This window comes from Gallus gallus, chromosome 2 (assembly GCF_016699485.2).
Source record: "Gallus gallus isolate bGalGal1 chromosome 2, bGalGal1.mat.broiler.GRCg7b, whole genome shotgun sequence".
In the NCBI taxonomy this organism is placed as follows: domain Eukaryota; kingdom Metazoa; phylum Chordata; class Aves; order Galliformes; family Phasianidae; genus Gallus; species Gallus gallus.
This window is the reverse complement of record NC_052533.1, coordinates 113,659,983-113,683,469: the sequence shown is the minus strand read 5'-3', so window position 1 is coordinate 113,683,469 and position 23,487 is coordinate 113,659,983.

Sequence of the window (23,487 nt, the reverse complement as noted above, 5' to 3'; positions counted from 1 at the left end):
CCATATTAAAATAACTATGAATTTCATTTACTGTGCATTATAGAATATACACACTGCAGCGTAGCTAACCTGTGAAAGCATGAATATGCTATGAGAGTACCATCTTTCCAGGCACTGAGAAATGAATAACAAAAATTAAGAAGTCGAATAAGAGTGGCCTATTGTGGCAATGAAAGATGAGTCAGGACATCAAGGCATTGTTTAGTGTTAGAGGTCAGGCACTGATTAGCCGTCAACATTCCCCAAAATAGAGTAGGTTATGTTTTAGTTTATTGAATGGCCTGCTACAGCTGAATCAATAATATTTTCTACCCTCACTGAGTTACAATAAAAAGTCTGCCTGAGAAAGTAAATATTTTCCTTTTAGTCACTTTCACGTTTATTAACATGAATTCTTTTTTTGTAATTAGCATGTGCACTTATCTTTGTGTGTCATGCTTAGAAGCATGCATCATAAGAACTAACATGACCAAAAAAAAAAAAAAAAAGAAAGAAAGAAATGGTAAAGCATATGTTTTCTTTTTGGTAGGTTTTAAATATTGCATATAATTTAAAATTATCACTGCTAATATCCTCCTATTCCTAAAATAATTCACAGCATTATAAATTGTGCCTTTCCAAAAGGAAGTAAGTAATCAGCCAATATCAGCATTCAAAAATACCACAACAAAGCAACAACAAAACAGAGATAGTAACACTTAAATGATGTCCCTTTAAGCATATCTTTCAACTCACTTCGACTGACTCTACTTTTATATAGGTTATAGGATTTACTATAGCAACCTTCCTCCAGGAAAAAAAAAGTCCAATTCCCCTTCTTTGTGACTTAAATCAAACCAATAGAGCCCTCTATTGGTGAAATTTCAGATAGCTACGGCTATTCCATAAAATAAGGATGTAATACTTGCCGTCAAAGCATATGCCATCATGCCCCAGATGAAGTCAGTGGCTGAAATTCTTGGACTTACATAGCATTAACAAAGGGCCCTGAGAAAAACAGTCTGTCTTATTCCCAAGGTATGAAATTTCAGGGTAGTTTTTTTGTTTGTTTGTTTGTTTGTTGTTTTGTTTTGTTTTGTTTTAATGCAGCAGCCCTACACAAGTGGTTTATGAGTGGTTTATTATGAAATCTGAGCATAATATCACCATATAAATCTGTAACATCTGTAACAGAATGTTGTTCCCTTAAAAATCATTTCAGTTTCTGGACATGACACATAAATATTTCACCTGGCCCTGATAATAGATTTCTTCTTTGATAAGTATAGTATTTAGACTATACTTTCAGAAGCTATTTGGAGAATCATCCTCTGTTCAGTCCCACAAAGTAATTAAGGCCTTAGGTACATTATAATTAAGGAGCCTAAGGCCAGTCCACCTCAGCAACCTAAAAACATACTAGTTCATTCATTAATATAGGACAGAGTTTGCCAGGGGTGGAAGATCTTTGAGGAAATGCAAACGGCTAAAACCATTAAGTCTTTACAGAGTGAGAACTCTTTAAGGACTTCAGAGAATATCCCGCTTAAGAGAGCCAAAGCTAAAATACAAATATTCAGTCCTTATGATTTGGATGGGAGTTTATACCTCACAGCCTGGTTCCTGACAAAAGTGCTGCCCGCAGCCACATCGATCCAGATACCTAAGGTACCACTGACTTCATGGAATGCTTCATAGGCAAGGACAGGAAGAGACTTTGAAGGATGATAGGCTTTAATAGATGTCTATTTTTTTAATGAAGTAAGTGTCCATATTTTGGCTTTAACACAGAGGAGCTTCATGACTTCATTTATGTATTTACACAGATTTGCAAAGTCTAGCACTTTGTGATTATTAAGTGTAGGTACTCATCCCTTTGTTGTAAAGGAAAGGCTTTGGCTTTCCTTTCCAAAGTAAAATTACCAATTTATGTAGAAATTTTTAGTAATATAATACAATTTATATTTTGCACTTAGAGAACCAAAGCTAAACGAACAAACAACAAGAAGATTTAAGCTGCCACCAAAGTGATCTGTGAGTTCACGGCACAACAAGACTCATCCCCTAGTCACTGTAGATGGAAGTTGGTAGGAGCACAGATTTTTTTCCCAGAGCACTGAATGGTTTGGGGTTATATATACCAGGGACTAACCCCAGTACATCCATGAGACGTGATCAGATCCAGCATGTGAGTCAAAAAGCTCAGAGTCAAGGTCACAAGGGAAGTTTCCCAGCTGATGTAGTTCCTGAGCACAAAGTCTTTTACTTCCCACTGTTTTGCTGCCTACATGATCCCTGGCTCCCCATGCCAGTCCCACATGCTTTGGTCTTTTTCTCACTGATTCCAAGATTCTTCTGAAAGTCATCAATTTTTTCCAGCTATCCTAGAAGCTGGATGTGATCCATGGACATAGGTCCTGCATCTAAGCTGGGGTTGCAGAGGAACTATTAACCCACTCTGAAGCAGTCAACGCATCCATCTTTGTGCCTGCGTGGGTGGTTCCTTCCTCCTTGCATGTCATTCATGCATCCATGAGGACATTTGCTGTACATCTAAGGCCAAGCCACAGACACTCAAGTCATAGTCTTTCACTTGTTTTCTTCACATCTGTTACTTGTACTTTGCTTTCTGCAGGCAAGAGGGAAAAATGTTTGAAATATTTTGCTTCTATGTGTACAGGCAATATTCAACTGTTCAGAGGATGAAGAAACATCTTTCATTATTTCTCTTTCATTAATTTCATTGAATTGCAATTGTTAAAATAACCTGTGGATGCTCAATATAACAAAATGTACACCAAGCAATGCCTCTTTTCAAGTCGAATTAGAGCCGTTTGCCTAAAGGCTTCCAGTCACCTTTTTGTGTAACATGACAAACTATTTCTGGAAGGTGTGTGGGAGCCCATGAGGTCCATGAGAAAAAGTGACCCTGCCAAAACACAAGTCCTTCATTGAAAATTTTCTGCCCTGGTTCCCTAATAACTGATGAGCATGCTGGAATGTTTTGCATTCTGGATATCCCTGTATGGCCATGTGATTCAACAGGAATCACTAAAATCATATTGCACAAAGACAAGACCCTTGAATACTTCTGTCTCAGTATTAGGACATCTCTATAGGTATTAACATGAAAAAGCGCTGAGGGGAAATGCAGAAAAGGAAAAGGTCTTTGTGAACTGTAAATGAACCTGCTATAACAAATCAGTCAGCTCATTTGCTTATTAGGTCATGCAAGCATAGCTTCAGACCAAGCAGGTTTCTGTGCTTTTCCTTGTGTATGGGATCTCCATACACTACTCAGTAGCACAATGAATGAGGCCAAAATGGGAAAGAGAGAGCAGGAGCCTGACTGATGCACCTCACTGCATTTTTCCTCTGTCTTTTACATGTTGTTTATTGATTTACCTTTCTATATTTGCCAGAAAACACGATGGCCTTTAAACCAGTCTTGAAAAAATGGTTGAGGTGGGTTTTTTTTTTGTCGTTGTTGTTTTGTTTGTTTGTTTTATATCACAGACGTTTCTTATTTAATTAGGTAAAGAAGCTTAATTCTTTCACTCTCTTGAGCAGAAGTAATGACTTTCTGAAAATGATGTTACTCCATGACTGAACAGAAGAAAATGCCACAGTGTTAAAAACAGCTTGCCTCACACCCCAGAGCTCTTGATGCTATAAATAGCAGAGGCTGGCAGCCTACAGCTCACCACCTCCCACCACACTGACGCGGCGTAGTGCTAGCAAGGGATGTGATTGCTGCGTTCACCTGAGGAGTGAATATTCTGGTGTCTCGTCAGTGTGTACTGAGAAAGGGCTTCCAATTGGCTGATTTCTACCCTGTTAGGAAAATTACAGCTGTCCTTGTTAAATCTCTTCCTATCTTTTTTTTTTTTTTTTTTTTTTTTCCCCCAGAGCAGCACAGGTAACAAGTTTGGATGGATACAGTGTGGGTGTGATTGCTAAAGAAATGCAGTAACAATGACATCAAAGGGAACAGAGTTTCATACCACCAGTCTTACAGGGACAAAAAGAAAAAAAAAAAAAAAAAAAAAACAAAGGAAGAAAAATAAATTAACACAAGCACTTCATGTAAGACTTGCTTTGCACAAGAAAAATAATTCTAAAACATACTTGTGGGATGCAGGCTGACAGAGGAAGATGCTAACATTATTCTGAAATTGTTATCTGTGTGTTTAGTTGATAAAGCTAATTCATCCCATGGAAAGGGAGAAATGCGTTGCAGACTTTGCAGGGTTGTCTTCATCCCAGAATAAAGTGAAAAAAGAAAATGAAGCAGAAAAAAAAAAGACACTGCTTTCTCCCACTTCCCACTCTCCAAAAGAAAAAAATGAAGTGATGTGTAACAAAGAAAGATTAGATCAGGTCACCTGGATGAGATGTGTACTCAGACCTCACCCATCTGTGGGAGAAGGAAGGCCTACATGCTTCAGCAGCCGTGACCCTTTTGCTCAGGCATTACCAGCAGGGTGCTAAGAACTGAGGCAAGGACAGGGGCTGGCTGGGAAGAGGCATCGCTGCCCCCACAAGTTATGGGCAGAAATGCCTCCAGTACCCATACTGCCTTATGAGGCTGCCCTGACCCCTGCCATCCCTCCAGCTGTTTGCCATGAGCTGCAGCACTGCTCAGATGCCCTCTTCCACACTCAACCTGGTGGCAGGGCATGCCGGTGCCTTCTCTCCCAGCAGTACAGCCAGCCCCACAAGGATAAGTCACTTCCGTGTCAGCAAAATCCAGCAAGAGTCAAAGTGAGCACAGTGTACTGAAGAGTGAAGGAATGGAATGAGAAGCACTGGAGTAAAAGCTCTTTGCTACGTGCCAAGCAGAGGAAGCACTGGGGCTGCAGAGTCCCTGTCTGTGCCACCACAGCAGCAGCAATCTGGCTCAGCCCCTCTGCACCTCCCTCCAGCTCTCCCTGTCAGGGTCATGCTGCAAAATATGGCTGCTCAAAGAGAGGAGAGGGGCTGGCAGGAAGCCACAGCCGAATTCCCTGCAGACCTCGGGGCTTTGTAATTGCCTGCTGGTAGCTAGGGTCCTCCATGGTGTGCACGTTGCTTAAAGGTCAACGCACATTCTCCTTAAAATTTCAGGGCACATTTGTGCTCTGCTGCATGCTTTTCATTTCCCTCAGAAACTGGCACAGAGAAAGCAGAGCTGATTTCAGTCTGTAGGAGCAAAGCCTGCTCAAGAAATGCTTTATTATTCCTTTTTTCTCAGTCTAGATAATTTTCATTTCTAATCTTGCCTAACTTATGGGAACCTTCCAGTCAGCAAAGGTGAGAAGGTATCAAGTTGGCAATCTTTCCCTCTTGCTCTTACTGCTTTAGATTGAAATCAGCATTGCTTTAACACAGCCCTGCAGTTAATATTCTGCATTGAGGAACTGAGAAGGAAAGAGAAGGGCAACGACCAATTCACCTGCCAGCTTAATAGCCTATTTGGATAAAGCTGAAAGCAAACTGTGGTTTTGACTGTAAGCAGCAATGTCCTCCAAGCCAGAGATGTTATTACATACTTGTGATCAATATACATTACGAAGCAATGTCTTTTTTTTTTTTTTTTTTTTTTTGCTATAACCTCTGGGAGGTATATGTCTATAAAACACTAAAATAAGTCATAATATTGATAATTACTGGTTCTAAATTCCTTGCCTAACATGGTTACAATACAAATGTCATGAAGTCTAAAATTCAAAGTAGCACCAAGGCAAGATGTTCAGGAAAAGGACAAATGAAACACGATCACAAAGGATAGACTCAGACCAGAGCTTACAGCAAATGCAAACTGAAGTTACCTTGAAGCTTGGAAAGCGTACCTGCACGCATTCCCTGTCTACATGAAACTACTGCTTATCACTTTATGGCTTATAAAAGGTTTTGGACAAATGACTCTGGGCACTCTCACCTTCTAATGACCCATAGAAACTATTCATATTTAACCACTGACACACCCAGAGCTGTGAATAATTGCACTTATTCTGAGAAAATGGACATTTACAACAGCATTTTAGTGTTAAATAGTGTTTTGCTCACTGAAGACAAGAAAAAGACAACCTAGCAGAGACATCAATGATTTTTTGTATTACCTTTGATGACTCCACTATGAACAACATTCTTCTTTGCTGTATTTCTGTAAGCCTGTCATTTATTCTTGCTTCCAGCTCTCTCCCTCATAAAACACCTCACATTCCAGCATTCTTATGAGGAGCACACACTGTTTAACTGCTTTAGGTGTTTGTACAGCTCCCATTAGCAAGGTTTGACCAAAAGACGCTTAATTCATTGCCAGTTCCCAGAACTATCCAGTGCCAGTTCCTTTCTGACCCTAACTTTACTTCTCTCTTTGGCGCAAGTCTGTATTATGTCTATAGGCAGGACAGACGTGGAAGAAGGAAGAAATAGTAAGAAATAGTAAAAAAAGTAGGTAAAAGAATCTAGAGGATATTTGTAAAAATATGATTCTGTAAACTCTTTAGTCAAGTTTCTGGCAAATATATTGGATTCTTTTTCTTAAGAGAGCAGTGGGATAAATTAGAGCTATCAGTATGAGACCGCTTATATCACATTTCTATAACATCAATTTGACACTTGAAAAGTGATATTGGCCTTCCTTTATTTTATGCTATCAAGGAGACGTAAGTAAAGGCTGCAGTGCTTAAGCTTCCAGCTTTCTGTTTGGGAAGATACCAGCAAAAAGACAAATAGGGTTCAGTAAGACTGCAGATACAAGAGACTCAAGCACCCAGGTGAGCCATGCCATTCCATCTGCACTCTGCTCTGCGTGCCAGGCTGCTTGGCAGGAAAAGGGAATGGACAGGGCCCTGCTGTCCAAGTGTTGCAGAAGACATGAATCTTGTCAATTCTGAATTGGGTTCCCTGCCAGTTATCAAGCAAGCAGCCAGCAGACTTCTGCACACCACACAGCAATGTGCATAATAGTATTTCTGTGCCCCGCTGCCCTCCCCTGGATGGCACTTGTTAAGGCTTTTCTTTGGGTTCCTTTACTCTAGGTACTGCGGGGGCCATAACCAACTAACAAGGTTGACTGCATTTGTACTGGATGAAAAACAAAATGTTTTCTTACAGCATAGTTTAGAACAGCTTTAGTGTGTGACTCAAAAGGAAGTCTCTCTTCTTCTTTTTTTTTTATAGGAGCTCTAAGATGGCTTCACATGAGTTCAGGTTCTTTGTATTTTTGTTACTTAAAGGCACCAAACTCTAGTATCAATTGTTTTCTCAAAGGTTTAACCACTTATGAGCAATTTTATTACTGTATACTTTACTTTAGTCAGGACTGCAGTCATAATCAAAGCATAATCTTTTTGTCAATAGGAAAAACTCATCAAAGAAAGCCTTCACTACCACTAACTCAGTGAAAAACAATATATATATACATATACTTTCCTGGACGAAGTTCGTATTTTGCAGCTAGTAAAGACACATCATTTGCTTTACTCTTAGAATACTTCCTTTAAGCATCCATTCCCTTTTGTGTTTTCTTCTCTCCTGATTTTCTTCTATTCCTTCTGCTCTAGTTTTATTCTATTCTTTACCACATCCATAGCAATTTCTTCCAGAAAAGATATGAATCAATAACTAGAGCCTTTCAGAATGATAGGGAAATACATTTAAAGGAAAAAAGAAAGATAAAATATTTTAGATGTCATTTACAGATTATATTCAGCCAGTTTCATCAACTTGCAATCAATGATCCACAGGCATGAGACTTTTCACATAAATTTATCTTAATCGAGAGAAAAACAGAAAACCTGAACTGTAACACTTTTACAGTCTCCATAGAAGCCTGACTGGAGAAGCTACAAACAAGCATCTATCCTCTGGAGGTCTCCATAAAGGACCACAAAAAGCTTAGGTTTGCTTATACAGTTCTCCTCTCAGATGAATTTAGCTTGTCCCTGCTGATTTTCAGGGCTGCTGTTGAGATGGTTGGTGAGCAGGTAATTCAGGCCTTGGTAACCCCAGAGCCATTTCAGAAGGCTGTTCCATGGAAGCTCAGTAACAGTAGCTGCTGCTGATGCTTCCACCTCATGCCTTGTCCTTGCTGCCTCCACGTAGGATGCTGTGTCTACTTTTTACATGAAGCATCTTCTTCAAGGTCATTTATGAGAGTCACCAGACTGATGCAGAGGAGTTTACCAGGTTACTGTTCGTTAGCTGAGCAATTGTAATCAACATGGCCATGCTGTTAGCCCATCCCAGGTGTAAAGTGATGTGGCTTAATTTAAGCCTTTCAATTTAAAGTCAATTGAAAGAGATTAATGCTAAGTCATATTTTCTTGCAATTGGAACAGGTCTAGAATGGAAAATTACCATAGCTCAGTTGATAGTCAACAATTTAGTAAACCCTAGCACTTTCATTTTGTTCTCCACTCTACCTGGCCCAATGATTTCACACAGCAGCTACCTTCCACTGGACCAAACTGCAGATTCATTCAGCGATGGGAAAATATTTATAGAGAAAAACTGGTCTGCTAACGATTTACACACCTGCAGTTTGCTCCTACTCTGCTCCAGAATGGCACGATCTTTCAAAACCAAGACAAAATTCCAGCTTCTGACACCAAGGTCTTTCCTCATACCTACTTACCTCAAAGAAGACAGTTAAAACAGTGTCAGAAAGTGTTAAGTAAAGCAGAGTTCAGATACCACTCCCAATCCTGTCAAAAATGTATTTTGAGATTTCAAGCACTTTTTCTTTCTTTCCAGCATAACTGGTGACATGATTCAGTGGAGGAGCATGAACATTTCTGGAATAGATTCATTTGCTATCTTTTGGTTGGACTCTGAGGCTATGCTGTTATGATGCTGCAATGTGAACAATCATTTAATTCTCAGGCTTTTGTCCTGTACTTACATGGAACATCAAAGCAAGCTTAATGTCATTTTAAAGATCATAATCTAAACTAGAAGATTTAAAATGATGCCCAAGTCAACCTCATATTCCAAGAAGATAGAGAGAAAGTGTGATTTAATCAGCTGGCAGATTCTTAAAATATTTGTTGAGCACTTTTATTTTTCCTAATCAAATTTACCAGTAGCAGGGGAATTAAAGTAAAAGCTGTCTGCAGAGATGTATATCTTGTTTATCCACATTTTCATGAAAAAGGACACTGACAGCAGACTTCAAATATTTTGTAAATTCAAAAGAATATGGAAGAAATCAAAATGAAAAAGTCCCTACTGTCATTACCCTCTTACTTAGGCACCAGCATCATTGTACAGGCCAAATGGGCTCACTGGCACACAGCCATCGCTGAACTCCTCCCGAAGGAGAGGGCATCCTGACTCAGGAAGCAATTCAGAGAGGAAGTCAAGCTTGTTTATGCCTCTCTTGTCTTCCTCTGAGAGAAGCTGTGGTGCACCATTAAGGCCGTCAGCAGGGGATGGGCTGCATGCCTTCTTTTTACCAACAGCAGACAGATGTGGCTCTTTTGTTCAGCCACTTTCTGCAGGCTGTCATTTTTCCTGGGGAGCGTGACCATTTGCAGTAGCCTGACACAAAGGTCACACAAGGAAATAGAGCCGTGCATTTGAATTTTGTATTTAATTGGGTCTCATTAGGAACTGTAGAGATTTTTTTTTTGCCTTTTAAGTTTGGGCCAGTGAAATCATCCCAAGTGAAGTCAGATACACAAAGCCTGGGTTTGATGGTCAAGAACAGGCAGTGGGGAAGCCTTCAGCTCAACTGCAGTTAGAAAAATCATGCGCGGGTTTGGAAACACTGCTGCTTCTCAGCTCCTGGCAGCCCTTCTAGTCTTGGGATAAACACTCGAGGGATGAAACACAGACTTTTTAATGCATCTTTAAAATCCATAAGCTCATATTCAGTTACAGCAGCAGGCGGTCAAGATTGACAAGCATGTTTTTAAATAGGAAGCAAATGCAGGCTTCAAAGAGCCTGCAATATTTTTTAATTAATAAGGAATCACTAGGAGCCAATTAAATCATGGCCATTCCAAATAGAAAAGATAGCATTGCTCTTTTTCTTGTGCTGCAACACAGGAGATTCTTAAATTCGGCAATTCCTTGAAATAGAAGAGCTCTGAACCTTTTCAAATTACTTTTCTTTTCACAGTCATAATTAAGTGACAGTTAAGAAGTGAAGAAAACTTTTAATGTTTAAGTTTTAGTTATCAAAAAAAAAGTTTTTGTGGTTTTAAAGAGCTGGAGGTTCATATCAAAATAACTGGGAGCAGACAAATCTGTCCTGACTGTCCACACAAAACTAAAATATATTTCTGTTTGCTTTTGATAGCAGTTAAATATGTTCAGGTCCAATTCTTTGTGTTTTCACATGGAGTCAAGTTGTTAGGAAAAAAAATTTCCAACTTTGTAACTTTGTAGGAAATAGAAATCTTTAAGAAAATCAAATCTGTGTGTTGCTCAGTGAATGAAAGAACTGGACATTTAATGCAATGGCTCACCTACTCTACAGAGTTCAAAATACAGTGAATATAGAGTGTGGTAGACCCAAATCAATCAAGTGAAAACACTAACCAAAAGGAACCAAAAGATAAGAAATCTGCCATATTTTATTATTATTTATTTATTTTTGCAAAAGATTCTATTTATTATAATAATCTTTCCCCAAGGTGGCTTGTAGCTAAATCATAGCCCTACCAGGGGTATCTTCAGACTACTGATGTCTGAAGTAAACTTCTATACCTAACCCATCTCAAAAAGTCATCAGCAGGGACAGAAAGTTGTTACATTTTATTTAAATACATACAGTAAATGTCATAACTACCTTGCTCCTTGACTGCACAGAAAGACAGGGAATAATAGCTTTGGAGAACTTGTAGTCCAAGCTGATCCCAACCCCTTATAGCTTAAGAAAGGTCACTTCTGCATCTCCCTATGGACCTGTGTCTTCATTGCAAATGTTACTCAGTTCAATAATTCAAGCTTATTAAGACAATTAACTTCAAATCCTAATTACCTTTATTTTTTAAAGAGAGTGCTATGATTTTGACCTGTGTTTGAATATATCCATTTCTCCCTGTTGACCTCTATTGTTGCTAAATGTGCATAACCACAACAGTGTTGCCCAGCTTCTGATGTCTATATAATGTTCTATAAAATAGAAGCATTTCATTATTTCACCGTTGGAGGTCTTCTGAGAAAACCCAAAGATTCACATATTAAATGTAGCCAAGTAATGCCTCCTAATCCAAATACAGCATTTAATAAGTTGACGCAAACATCACTGCTCACCCCATAAGTTCTAGTTTGTCTGACTTCACTGTTACCCCAAGAGCTTCTATCTCCCCCACAGCTGCAGATCTTTACTCTGCTCCTAGGGTTAAGCTGGCAGCTAAGACATTGTTATTCTGTATTTGTCACAATCTGTCATAAAAGAATTGTTAAGTGTAGTAAATACTACAAGAATCGGGCTCTGTAAGGGCTCAGGGAGTTAACACTGCAAAATATGTTTTGCTCACTACACATAAATATGTAGTCTAGTTTATTGACATAAAATAACTCGATACCTTTCTCACACTGTGTTCAGAAGACAGGCAGTTTAGGAAAAAATCTGTGTAACTCCAGGTTGCATAGCTCTGCTCCAGTATATCAATATGCTTGAAACAGCAAGCTATTACACATTCTATCAGTTAAATCAGTTCCCCCACCCTCCCTAAGCAGAAGGGAGCCTTACCTGAATCCCTAAATAGAAGAGCTATCACTCATACTACTTTCTAATAAACAAATTCAGCCAGTTCATTTTAATTGCCTTACAGTCATCAGCTGTGCATCTCAATACTGAAGTTAGGCTTTTCTTCAACTCACGAGTTTTGCTTTGGGCCCACTCCAGTTATTCAAGGGAACAACTACAACAGACACTGCCTCCATCCTCTTCTTTCAGCCTGAGAGATTTGGAGCTACTGTTCTTTCCTCTACAATTTATTTCTTCATCCCAAGCATAACTTTTGCTTTCTCACAATATTCTTCCATGTTCTGCATTGTGAAAAGCAATGCCTTTTAAAATTCAGTTTTCACAAATATGGCAGAAATATCAGACTACTTTCCCAGGCTCTTGTTAACATACTCCAGGATTCACCACTCTTCCTGGTCAGCCAAAACCTGTGTTGCCAGGTTTGTGTTCTTCCCTGTAAATTAAGGAGCTTTCTTTTTAAAATGTGTCACAAGGGAGTTCTGCCTATCTTTCAGCATTTTTTTTTAAGTCATGAGCTATGTTGCACTAGCAGAAAGTGACTAGAGAGACTAAAACATTAGAAATCTAATCTACAACCTTGTGCAGTAGAAAGAGATTTACAAAAAATGAGGAGTTTAAGATTCCACGCTAATGTTGCTTTGTGCTCTCTCACAAAGCTGAGAAATCTGCTAGAGATGGCTGATGACTATTACAGGTCTGCTAATTTCAGGGGTCTTCAGTGAAGCTGCCCATAGCTTTAATTGCCTTCTTTATTTATCTAATTTTGTTACTTTATCCTCTTCATGTACATTAATAAGCAGCTTTGGCCTATGCTTTTTTATTTCACTAGTCTTCTTAATGAATTGGATGTACTACATGATTATAACTTTCTTTTCCTGTGTGTTAATCTTCTAGGACATAATGCATCATCATGTGTGTAGGCATGGTGGAAAGCTGACTCAAATGCTGTTTCCTTTCTATTTCTCATTTGTTTTCCCTCAGGAAGCTCCAGTAATTTCCCATTATTTCTTTTCTTCACTTAGATTCCTTCTTGTGAGGAAAAACACCAGTATCAAGGAGCAAGTACCTAGCAAACCAGCTATTTACTGCAAATGTCCCATTTCTTTGCTCTGTGAGTATGAGAGAAGCAGTAGAGAGAAAAGGGAACTATGCTAACTTGAGTAATTAATATTCACAATTATTGCCTTTAAAATAAAAAGTAGCAAAGGATGCTGACTGCAGAATTTGTTAGAAGATGGCTGCCAACCAGGCAGTGGAAGAAGTGCCTCTTACTCTCCTGGCTTCACACAGCCCCAAAAGTGAGGTAGGTAAGCTGTATGTCCTTCTCCCCTTTAGACCTTCACTTTTGGATCTGGCCTTTACTTTAATCATTAAAAATGGAAAGTTAGTCATTTTACTGCCTCCAAAATATAGAATCATAGAGTCTCCAAAGTTGGAAAAGACCTCCAAGATCATCCAGTCCAACTGTCCAGCTACCACAAATATTTCCCACTAAACCACGTCCCTCAATAAAACATCTAAACCTTTCTAGGACACCTCCAGGGATGATGACTACCACCTCCCTGGGCAGCACATTCCAGCACATGACCACTCTTGGAGAGGATTTTCTAATGTCCAACCTGAATCTCCCCTGGTGCAACTTGAGGCCATTCCCTCTAGTCTTATCTCTAGTTACATGGAAGAAGAGGCAGACCCACACCCCACCACAACCTCCCTTCAGGGAACTGTAGAGATCAATAAGGTCTCCCCTGAGCCTCCTCTTCTGCAGACTTAATAACCCTAGCTCCCTCATCTGCTCCTCATAAGGCTTGTGCTCCAGACCCCTCACCAGATTTGTTGCCCTTCTCCGAACGCACTCCAGGGCCTCAGTGTCTTTCTTGTAGTTAGGCGCTCAAAACTGAACAAAGTACTCAAGGTGTGGCTTCACCAGTGCTGAGTACAGAGGATGATCACTTCCTTGCTCCTGCTGACAACACTATTTCTGATAGATAGGAGTAGTAGTCTCTAACAGTTTCCACCTGAATTGTGGGGGGTTTATTCTGCTCCCTATCTGAGACTTCCAGGTCAGAGGGTAGAGCACTCTGAGGATAACTGGTCTGGCTTTTAAAGACAGATGTAGAAAAGGCATAGAGAACCTCAGTCTTTTCCTTATCCTCAGTGGTCACATTCCTATCCAGTAGAGGATGGAGATTCTCTTTAAAGTTCTTCATTCTCTTTCACCCTAACAGCCAAGTTGAGTTCAAGGTTGGCTTATGCCTATCTAATTTTATCCCCGCACATGCTAACAACTTCTTTGTACTCTCCCTGAGTTGCCTGTCCCTTCTTCCATAGGAGATAGATTCTCTTTTTCTCCTGGAGCCCAGGAAAACTCCATGTTCATCCACACCAGTCTTATTCCCCGCCAGCTCATCTCATGGCACAGGGCGATAGCCTGCTTCTGCACCTTTAAAACTTCTTTCCCGAGGAGCAAACAGCCCTCCTGGACCCATTTACCCTTCAGGAGTGAATCCCAAAGGACGCTCCTCACCAGTGTCCTGAACAGTTCAGTGCTCACCTTCCAGAAGTCCAAGGCAGCAGTTTTGCTGGGCCCCCTTGTGACTTCACCAAGAATCGAGAACTTTACTGTTTCGTGGTCACTCCTTCCAGGACAGCTCCCGACCTTCAGATCTCCCACGAGTCCTTCCCTGTTTGTGAACAGCAGGTCAAGCAGGGTACCTTCCTTGGTAGGGTCTCTTACCAGCTGCATCAAGAAGTTATCTTCCGTACACTGTAGAAACCTCCTAGACTGTTTCTTCTGCACTGTATTTATTTCCAGCATACATCAGGGAAGTTGAAATCCCCCATGAAGACAAGGGCTGGTGATTGCATAACTTCTGCCAGCTGCTCATAGAGCATCTGTCGCTTCATCCTGGTTATGTGATCTATAACAGACCCCCACCAGGATGTCTGCCTTGTTGGCCTTCCTCCTGATCCTTACCCATAGAGATTCAACTTTATCATTCTCAGCCCTAAGCTCAACAACATCAAAACTCTCTCCAGGCCACACCATCACCCTTCCTTCCTTGCCTATGCCTTCCGAAGAGCTTATAGCCATCCATTGCAGTACTCCAGTCATGGAAGCAATCCCACTATGTTTCCATAACAGCAACTAAGTCATAGTTTCCTTGCCACACAACAGCTTCCTGCCCCTCCTATTTTTTGTCCATGCTGTATGCATTGGTGTAGATGCACTTCAGCTGAGCCCCTTGCCTCACCCTCAATCCCATTACTGTTCCCCTAGGCTCATTTCTAGCTGGCCTGGTTTTATCCCCTTTCACCTTCATATTTAGTTTAAAACCCTTTCAATGAGTCCTGCCAGCTCCTGGGCTAGGATCCATTTCCCCCTTTGAGACAGGTAAGAATCATCAGCAGACATCAGGACAGGTACCGAGTAAACCACCCCATTGTCAATAAATAAATAAATAAATAAATAATCTTCTGATAGCATCGGACTCTCAGCCATGTATTTATGAGATGGGTTTTCCTGCTCCTCTCAGTATCCCTCCCTGCCACTGGAGGGATAGAGGAAAATACGACCTGTATGCTCTCTCCATCCACTAACTCTCCCAGACCCCTGAAGTTCTTTTAGATAATCCTCAGGCTTCTCTTAGGGACTTTGTTGCTGCCAGCCTGAATTGTCAATAAAGGATAATAATCAGAGAGGTGAATCAGACTAGGAAGTTTCCTAGAAATATCCCTGACCCAGGCCCCAGGGAGGCAGTGCACTTCCCTGTGGGTAGGGTCTGGCTGATATACAGGGCCTTCCATACCTCTCAGCAGGGAGTCACCTCTGACAATCATCTTTCTGTCCTTGGCGGAGGCAGTCTTGAGGTATAGAGTCAACCACCTTACTCCAGACAACCTTGCAGGGGGACCTCCCACCATGTCCTCCCTCACCTTTCCCTCAAGTTAAAGCGCCTCAAACCTGTTATGTAGGGACACCTGGAGAACCAGTGTAGGTCAGGATGGGGGTTGCCCACGACACCAAACTGGGACCTCTTTCCACTCCTCCTCTTCTCTCAAATCACCTCCCTCTACCCAATACTGACAGGGGAGGGAGCTCACCACTGTTTGGGGTGTATCACCCTTGTGTCTTTTCTGCAAGTTCAGCAGAGAATTACCCCACAAATCGATTTCCTGCTCACACTCTCTGATACTCCGTAATCTCTCCACCTCCTCCTTGAGCTTCACCACCATACTGAGCAGATTGTCCACCTGCTCACACCTCACACAGATGGAATCCATGCTGCCCTTCACCAGCAGCAGCACGCTCAGGAACTTGCTGCAGCTGGAGACTTGAATGGCCATACTTTTAGGTGGGCACTCTGTCTGAGTTGCCACATTCTTTCTTGCCAGAACTTTCTGACTAGTGGAGACCATGGCCCCCATGGTGTCAGAATGCCATTGCGACACAGAGAACAATGGCACCTAACAGCTGCTCCCTGACAGGGTTACCATTCAACCAGCCAAGGGCATCCCTGCTTCAGCACGGAATGCATCTGCTCCAGAGCTGAGTACCTTGCCAAAAAGGTAAGGTATCACTGAGATTTGAAAAGTTTGGGTAAAAAGACTTTAGGCATTCTTAGTGATAGCTCTTAGGTGTGTTTTTTGTTTTGTTTGTTTTGTTTTGTTTTGTTTTGTTTTGCCTAAGCTCCACAAACATTAAGATTTTCCATGTAAGAATTCCATGTCTTTCCACTGGGAAAGACAAAAGCAAATATTCTTTCTGACTCAATTTTTGTTCCTGGCCTGTAATAGGCTTGGCTGTATGAATTCTACAACAAACTGCTACTAAAGATTTCAATTCTGCACTGCTGATGAAGGAATGTTGCAGAAACTTCATTGCATTTTGCAACCAATAATTTTAATGCACAGTAAAATAAGGCAACCAATGCACTTTCCTACTGTTATTTTTCTATTACATTATTTTAATCTAATTCTTAGGAAAATCAAAGAAAAACCATGTATGATATAGAATATCTCCATTATAAGGCTTAGCAGTGAAGTAGTTAACCATGTTGATCTGTATGCTGCTATATTTAAGTTTCAGTGTTAACATCCCTCTGAAACAAATAGGTCTGATTATTCTTTTTAGAACCAATTTTTCATGTTCTGCAGACTGAGGTATTGTCTACATTAAGAACATTTGCACCATTATAACTGCCCTAATTTTAGTTACATCAATCCCACTCCCTGATGTAGATGAATTGTACCTAACCACATTATTTTATGTCTGTGCAGGTTGCTCATGTTAGGCATTTTCAACAAAGAACAACGGAGTTTCTTAGTGCAAAGTTTCCCAAATGGGGAAAAATATTACATGGCTTTTCATTCTACATTTCAAAGATTGCATTTTGAACAACAAAGAGTTAAAATGTTTTTGAAAGAAAGTAAAATAAATCAAAAATGAAAATTCTCTGCTTGACTGTGGCAGCCCCAGCCCAAACCTTTGAGGAGTGTTTCTGCTGCAAGGACCCTCTGTTTAATAGGTGTGGGCGTATGGTCAAAGGCTGAATATACCAACTTTCAGAGTAGCCTGCTGATATCTCCACAGGTACAAATGACTGCCCTTCACACCACCAGCATAGTGCAAAAGGGGGTTATGTTCCCCTGAGTAGGAACAGATATTTTCTGTTGGCACACTACCTAACTCAGGAGGGTCAGATACCACGATATAAATATTTAATCTTAATAACTAGGGAGGAAATATCAAGGGGATATGTTAACATGATGCTCTCCAAAGCTTATTACCTATAAGCAATATCTTTGCCTTTATTTTTTTTCAGTAGGTAGAAGAATAGAAGCCAGATTTTCTAAATGTAGAATCAAAAGTTGACTGAAGTCTGAATTTCTATGCCCAATGGGACTGCAGCTGAGAAGTCCAGATTTTCAGCTTAAGTTATAACACGTGGAGATTTTGCCAGTCTAAGGAGTTAGACAATAAGAACGGGCTGGCAGTGGGAGAAGTGGGGTTTCGCATCTCTCCCCACCCCTCCCCTCCCTGGAACACAACATATTTCTACCAGGAGTAAAAATAAATAAATCCCCAGTTGTCTTGCTGTGCCCAATTAGTATTCCGTCCACAAGCTGTCCCATCAGGGAAAAATGCCGCCCTCATACACGTGTTCAGGATAGCACTGATGGATCTGAGGGCCTCTCCAAACACAGTGACCATCTGCTAGGCAAAACATAGGGGTCTGACAAGCAGGAGCCATTCAGCCCTGTTGTTGGGCCACATTATTACATATTTGACAAGGGTAATGAGAGGCTGTCATTAACCTTACATGACAGTCTCCACAATGACACGCACTAAAGCAAGAACAAAGAGCAGAACTCAGTAAAAAGGCACCTACTTCTCATTTAACCCCGGAATTGTCAGACACCATTATTGCTAATGGAGGCTGGCGGTCCTGGGGTTAATTTCCATCTCTGTGCTCTGCTTGTTCTCTTTTTGAAATGTACTCTTCGTATGGTTAAGGAAGCAGTTTTATCAATGCTATTGGGAAGGCAATGCATTATTTATCATAACACACTGAGATGTAAGAACAGAGAGGGTCTCCTGGAGGAATGAACAAACAGACATATTTCATGAACCCTTCTGATGATCTGAAAAAAAAACATTTCTGAGCTCAGTCTCTGATATTTAAGGTTATCATTGCCTAAGTGTGACATTTCTCTCATCTGCACTTCCTGCCAGATTTCTGTCAAGCTTAAAATCACAAGACTGTTTTCCTAGTGACCTTGTCACAGTCACCTGGCTTTATACCCACAGGGAAATCCCATTGAGAAACTTAATCGGTCTCATGACTTTTACTTGAACAGCAGATGTAGGGTGAGACAGTACTTATAATTTCCGGAAATAAAAGGTCATCTGAATATAAAATCTCTGTCTCAGATGTGATGATATGGGTTACAGTCCTCTGCAAGTAGCGGAGATCTTGTAACAGAGCTGTGTGCCACATCAACGAGCTGAGGAGCGCATTTATTTCCATGGTGACCTCCAGGCTGAACCTAGGACGGGGGGCTCAGGGGATGAATGCAAGCACTTGTTCAGATGCTTTGGTATATTTGGAACAAATGATAGAAGTTGAAGTGAAGATTATGTCTCACTGCAGGAGACTCGGAGCTGGTACATCTGGGCGTGAGCTCGCAGGAGTCACAAGGTTTGGGAACAGCTCAAGCCAATGAGAAAATAGGACATCAGGTGGTGGGTAGCCGCAGAATGAGGATGCTGGGAGCTGTCGGGGGGAGGGGATGCCATCTCTGTGGAGAAGCTCTCTATAAATAGCATACAAAAAGCACTTTCTTTCTGCACAAAAAAGTGAGTGCAGCAGCACAAACGCATCCTTCCAGAGATGCGAGCTGAGAGGCTGGGAATGAGGCTGGGCAAAAGATTAATGCTTCTGTGGAGAAGGTGGAAGGTGAAAGTCACAATTACAGGACAAACTATTCCAGAAGTAATTCCAAGCAAGACTGCCTTTTCCTATTTCTCTTGGCAGTATATTAGCAGTCATCAGATGTTTACAGTCATGTTTGCTACTTGTAAAGGTAAAATACGTCATACAAGCACATTTCAGAGTGTGGATTTCTAGGCCAAATTTAACATGATGGCCTTTGCAGAGTCAGTTGCCAATACCACATGCCGTCTTCTTTGTTCTCTTGCTGGAGAGTGCCCTCTTCTCATGCTACCCACTTGTAAATAAGACTTGTTGCCGTTGAATCAAGCATCGTTTTTGTCTAGCTATCCAGAATTGGGTTTGCATCAACAGCTGCATTATCAAATCATTGTTTTACAAATACTCTTGAGGAACTACTGAATGGGAGGCAGAACACGTGAAACTGAGTTCTGCTTTGAAATGACAAAATTGTTAGTAAAGCAATTTTCCTTCTTTACCCAGCTTGGTTTCACACATGCTTCCTGCTAGAGCTATGAACATTCCATAAGTATTGTTCTTACTAATAACCATGGGTTTGATAGGGAAATGGAGGTTGGGGGCAGCTTCAGATGTAGCGATCACGAGATGGTGGAGTTCAAGATCTTGAGTGGAAGAAGCAAACAAAAAAGTAGGATTGCTACCCTGAACATTAGGAGAGCCAACTTTGACCTCTTCCAGGACCTACTTGGAGCTATCCTGTGGGCTAGGGTGTTAGAAGGTAAAGGGGCCTGTGAGAGATGGTCAGCATTTAAACAGCGTTTCTTCCAAGCTCAGGATTGGTGAGTCCCTCTGAGTAAGAAATCAGGGATGGGTGGCAGGAGACCTGTGTGTATGAGCAAGAAGCTCATGTATAAACTCAAAGGGAAGAAGAAGGTCCGTGAAATGTGAAAAAAGGGTCTGACCACTTGGGAAGAATATAGGAATGTTGTCAGGGCCTGCAGGGATATGATTAGGAAGGCTAAAGCCCACCTGAGATTGAATCTGGCAAAGGAGATAAAGAATAAAAATAAGAAAGGCTTCTTTAAGTATGCCATCAGTAAAAGGAAGACTAGGGAAAATATGGGTCCCCTACTAAATGAGGGGGGTGTTCTGGTAATGGGGGATGCTGAGAAGGTAGAGATACTAAAACACCTTCTTTGCTTCTGTCTTCACAGCAAAGACTCCCCCTCAGGAATCTTGGACCCTGAAGGTATGTGAGAGAGTCTGGGGAATGGAAGGCTTCCCTTTGGTGAGGGAGGAGATGCTCTGAGAGTGTCTGGGCATCATCAGTCTAAATAAATTCATGGGCCCCAATGGCACACATCCATGTATGTTGAGGGAGCTGGCAGAGGTGGCTGCTGAACTGCTCTCTATGATCTTTGAGAGGTCTTGGAGAATGGGAGAGATGCCTGGAGGATAGCTGATGTCACTCTGGTCCTCAGAAAGGGCAAGAAGGAGGATCCAGGGAACTACAGGCCAGTCAGCTTCACCTCTGTTCCTGGGAAGGATATGGAACAGCTTGTTCTGGATGCCATTTCCAGGCAATTGAAAGAGAAGAAAGTTATCAGGAGTAGTCAGCACAGGTTCACCAGGGGAAAGTCATGCTCAACCAACCTGGTAACCTTCTATGATGTCATCACTGGCTGGGTGGATGGGGGGAGAGCAGTGCATGTCATCTACCTTGATTTCAGTGAGGCATTTGATACTGTCTCCCACAGCATCCTTATAACAAAGCTGTGGAAGTGTGGGATAGATGAGTGGACGGTGAGGTGGGTTGAGAACTGGATGACTGGAAGAGCTCAGAGGGTTGTGATTGGCAACGCAGAGTCCAGTTGGAGGCCTGTATCTAGCAGTGTTCCCCAGGGGTTGGTACTGGGTCCAGTCTTGTTCAACATCTTCATCAATTACCTTGATGAGGTGATAATGTCCACCCTCAGCAAGTTTGCTAATGATATGAAGCTGGAGGGAACAGCTGACATGCTAAGAAGGCTGTGCTGCCATTCAGCAAGACCTGGACAGGCTGGAGAGTTGGGCAGAGAGGAACTAGATGAGGTTTAACAAAAGCAAGTGTAGAGTCTTGCACCCAGGGAGGAATAACCACATGCACCAGTACAAGAGAACAACCTGCTGGAGAGGATCTTTGCAGAGAGGGATCTGGGTGTCCTGGTGGACAACACGTTTGCCATGAGCCAGCAGTGTGCCCTGGTGGCCAAGAAGGCCAATGGCATCCTGGGGTGCATTAAAAAGATCTTGGCCAGCAGGCCAAGGGAGGTGATCTTCCCCTTCTATTCTGCCCTGGTGAGGCCTCACCTGGAGTACTGTGTCTAGTTCAGGGCTCCCTAGTACAAAAAAGACAGAGGTCTCCTGGAGAGAGTTAGTGGTGGGCTGCAAAGGTGATAAAGGGCCAGGAGCACCTCTCTTGTGAGGAAATGCTGAGTGACCTGGGTCTATTCAGCCTTGAGAAAAGAAGACTGAGGGGGGATCTTATTAACGTCTATAGATATGTAAGGTGTGGGAGGCAAAAGGATAAGGCCAGACTCTTTTCAGTGGTGCATAGCAATAGGACAAGGGGAAATGGCGACAAACTGAAACATGGGAAGTTCCACACAAATGTGCATAAGAACTTCATGATAAGGGTGACAGAGCACTGGAATAGGCTGCCCAGAGAGGTTGTGGAGTCTTCTTCTTTGGAGACATTCAAGACCCACCTGGATGCCTACCTGCACAACCTGGTCTAGAGGCTGGACTAGATGATTTCTAGAGGTCCCTTCCAGCCCTTACAATTCTGTGATTCTGTGATAAATAGCAGAAATATTAGGCTAACTCACTAGCCAGCTCTACTCCTACAGAAGAACTTTTCTCTCAGTGTAGGATTCCATTCATTAATTTCCCCAGTAAATGTTCATTTCGAACTAAGGATGACTGAAGCATTTGTGCTGCAGTACTGTCAATATATGGATTGTGTACAGCTCTCTGTCTTCCCATCTCTTTCCCTGCCCACAGCTCTTATCTACCTCCTTCTACTCCTTGTTGTTTTCTCTATCCTTAGTCTGAAAAATTATTGGCTTTAGCACAAGACAGAGTAATAGGAAAATCTAACTTCATCATTTGAATCTTAATAGATTGGTATGATCACTAATAATGGTTGTAAAATGATACGTTTCAGTACGCGGCGATGGCAGCCTTAACAAGTATGCTTGCTTCTTTCTAGCACTTACAACAATGAGAATGAAGCCAAATTACCCTTAGTTAGGATTTGCTAGGCTGTCTAAAGCTGGTAGAGATGCTTGACTCTGCTTGAGTCAGACTGTCCATATGCCTATCAACAATGGGAGATGGCAGCCATCTGAAAGACAGAAATTTCTTTCTAACTTTTCTGAATATTTTATGTGCTAGCCTTGCAGGATAAAATGATTTATGAATATAGAAGGATCACCACTCCTAAAGAAATCTTCAAATATAGTATATGCATGATATTCCAGTGACTTTTAATTCTGTGGAGAATTTGAAGAGTCTGTGTTATCAAGATCCCTCAGGACAACAAAAAAGATTTGATATGACTTTCCTTAAAGGGAATTTTAAAAGGGTTCTTTAACTCTAATTAGTGAATCTACTTGGGAATTCTCAGAAATAGTATTCTGTACTCAAAAAGAAAGAATACCTAATGGTTTTTCATACAAAACAAAGTTGATTTCCTCCTTTAATTGCACAATTCAGACTTAACTAAAGGACCAGATTTGATGATTCCGTATTAACATGCGATGAGTTCTCTCAGCACATCTGATCTTTAACCTTTTATGAATCGGACATCACATTTACCTGTAAGATGTTTACAATACAAATTCATACTTTTATTTATTTATGGTCACTATGTTTGTGAGGTTATATAAACCTATTATATTTTCATTTAATATTTCATTTATGTTTGGTAATTAAATACTCATACTGTTAATTGCTAGAACTGTTTTTTGTTTTCTTTTTTTCTGAAGCTGAGATTAGTGGCTGTTTTGCTCCAGTGTTATGTCAGAAATCCTATTTTCTATGTCTTTTTGAGAGGTATATATTCTGGTTAAGATTCTTGCTGTGTTATTATATTAAATAAAGATCATCACCGTGTAAATGATAACACTGTACTGTTCTGCAGTCTCTTAAACTATTGTAAAAGCAAAAATCAGCTTGATGTAGAGATAGTGAAATAATATACAGCACTGAATTCCTCAATGTATAAACAAATGAACAGAATACAATTCTGTTACATATTGCATAACTTTCATAAGTAGAAATTGATTTTATCACTTGCCCAAGTAATCTCTATATATCCAGTCTTGGTCTTTCATGAAGTAT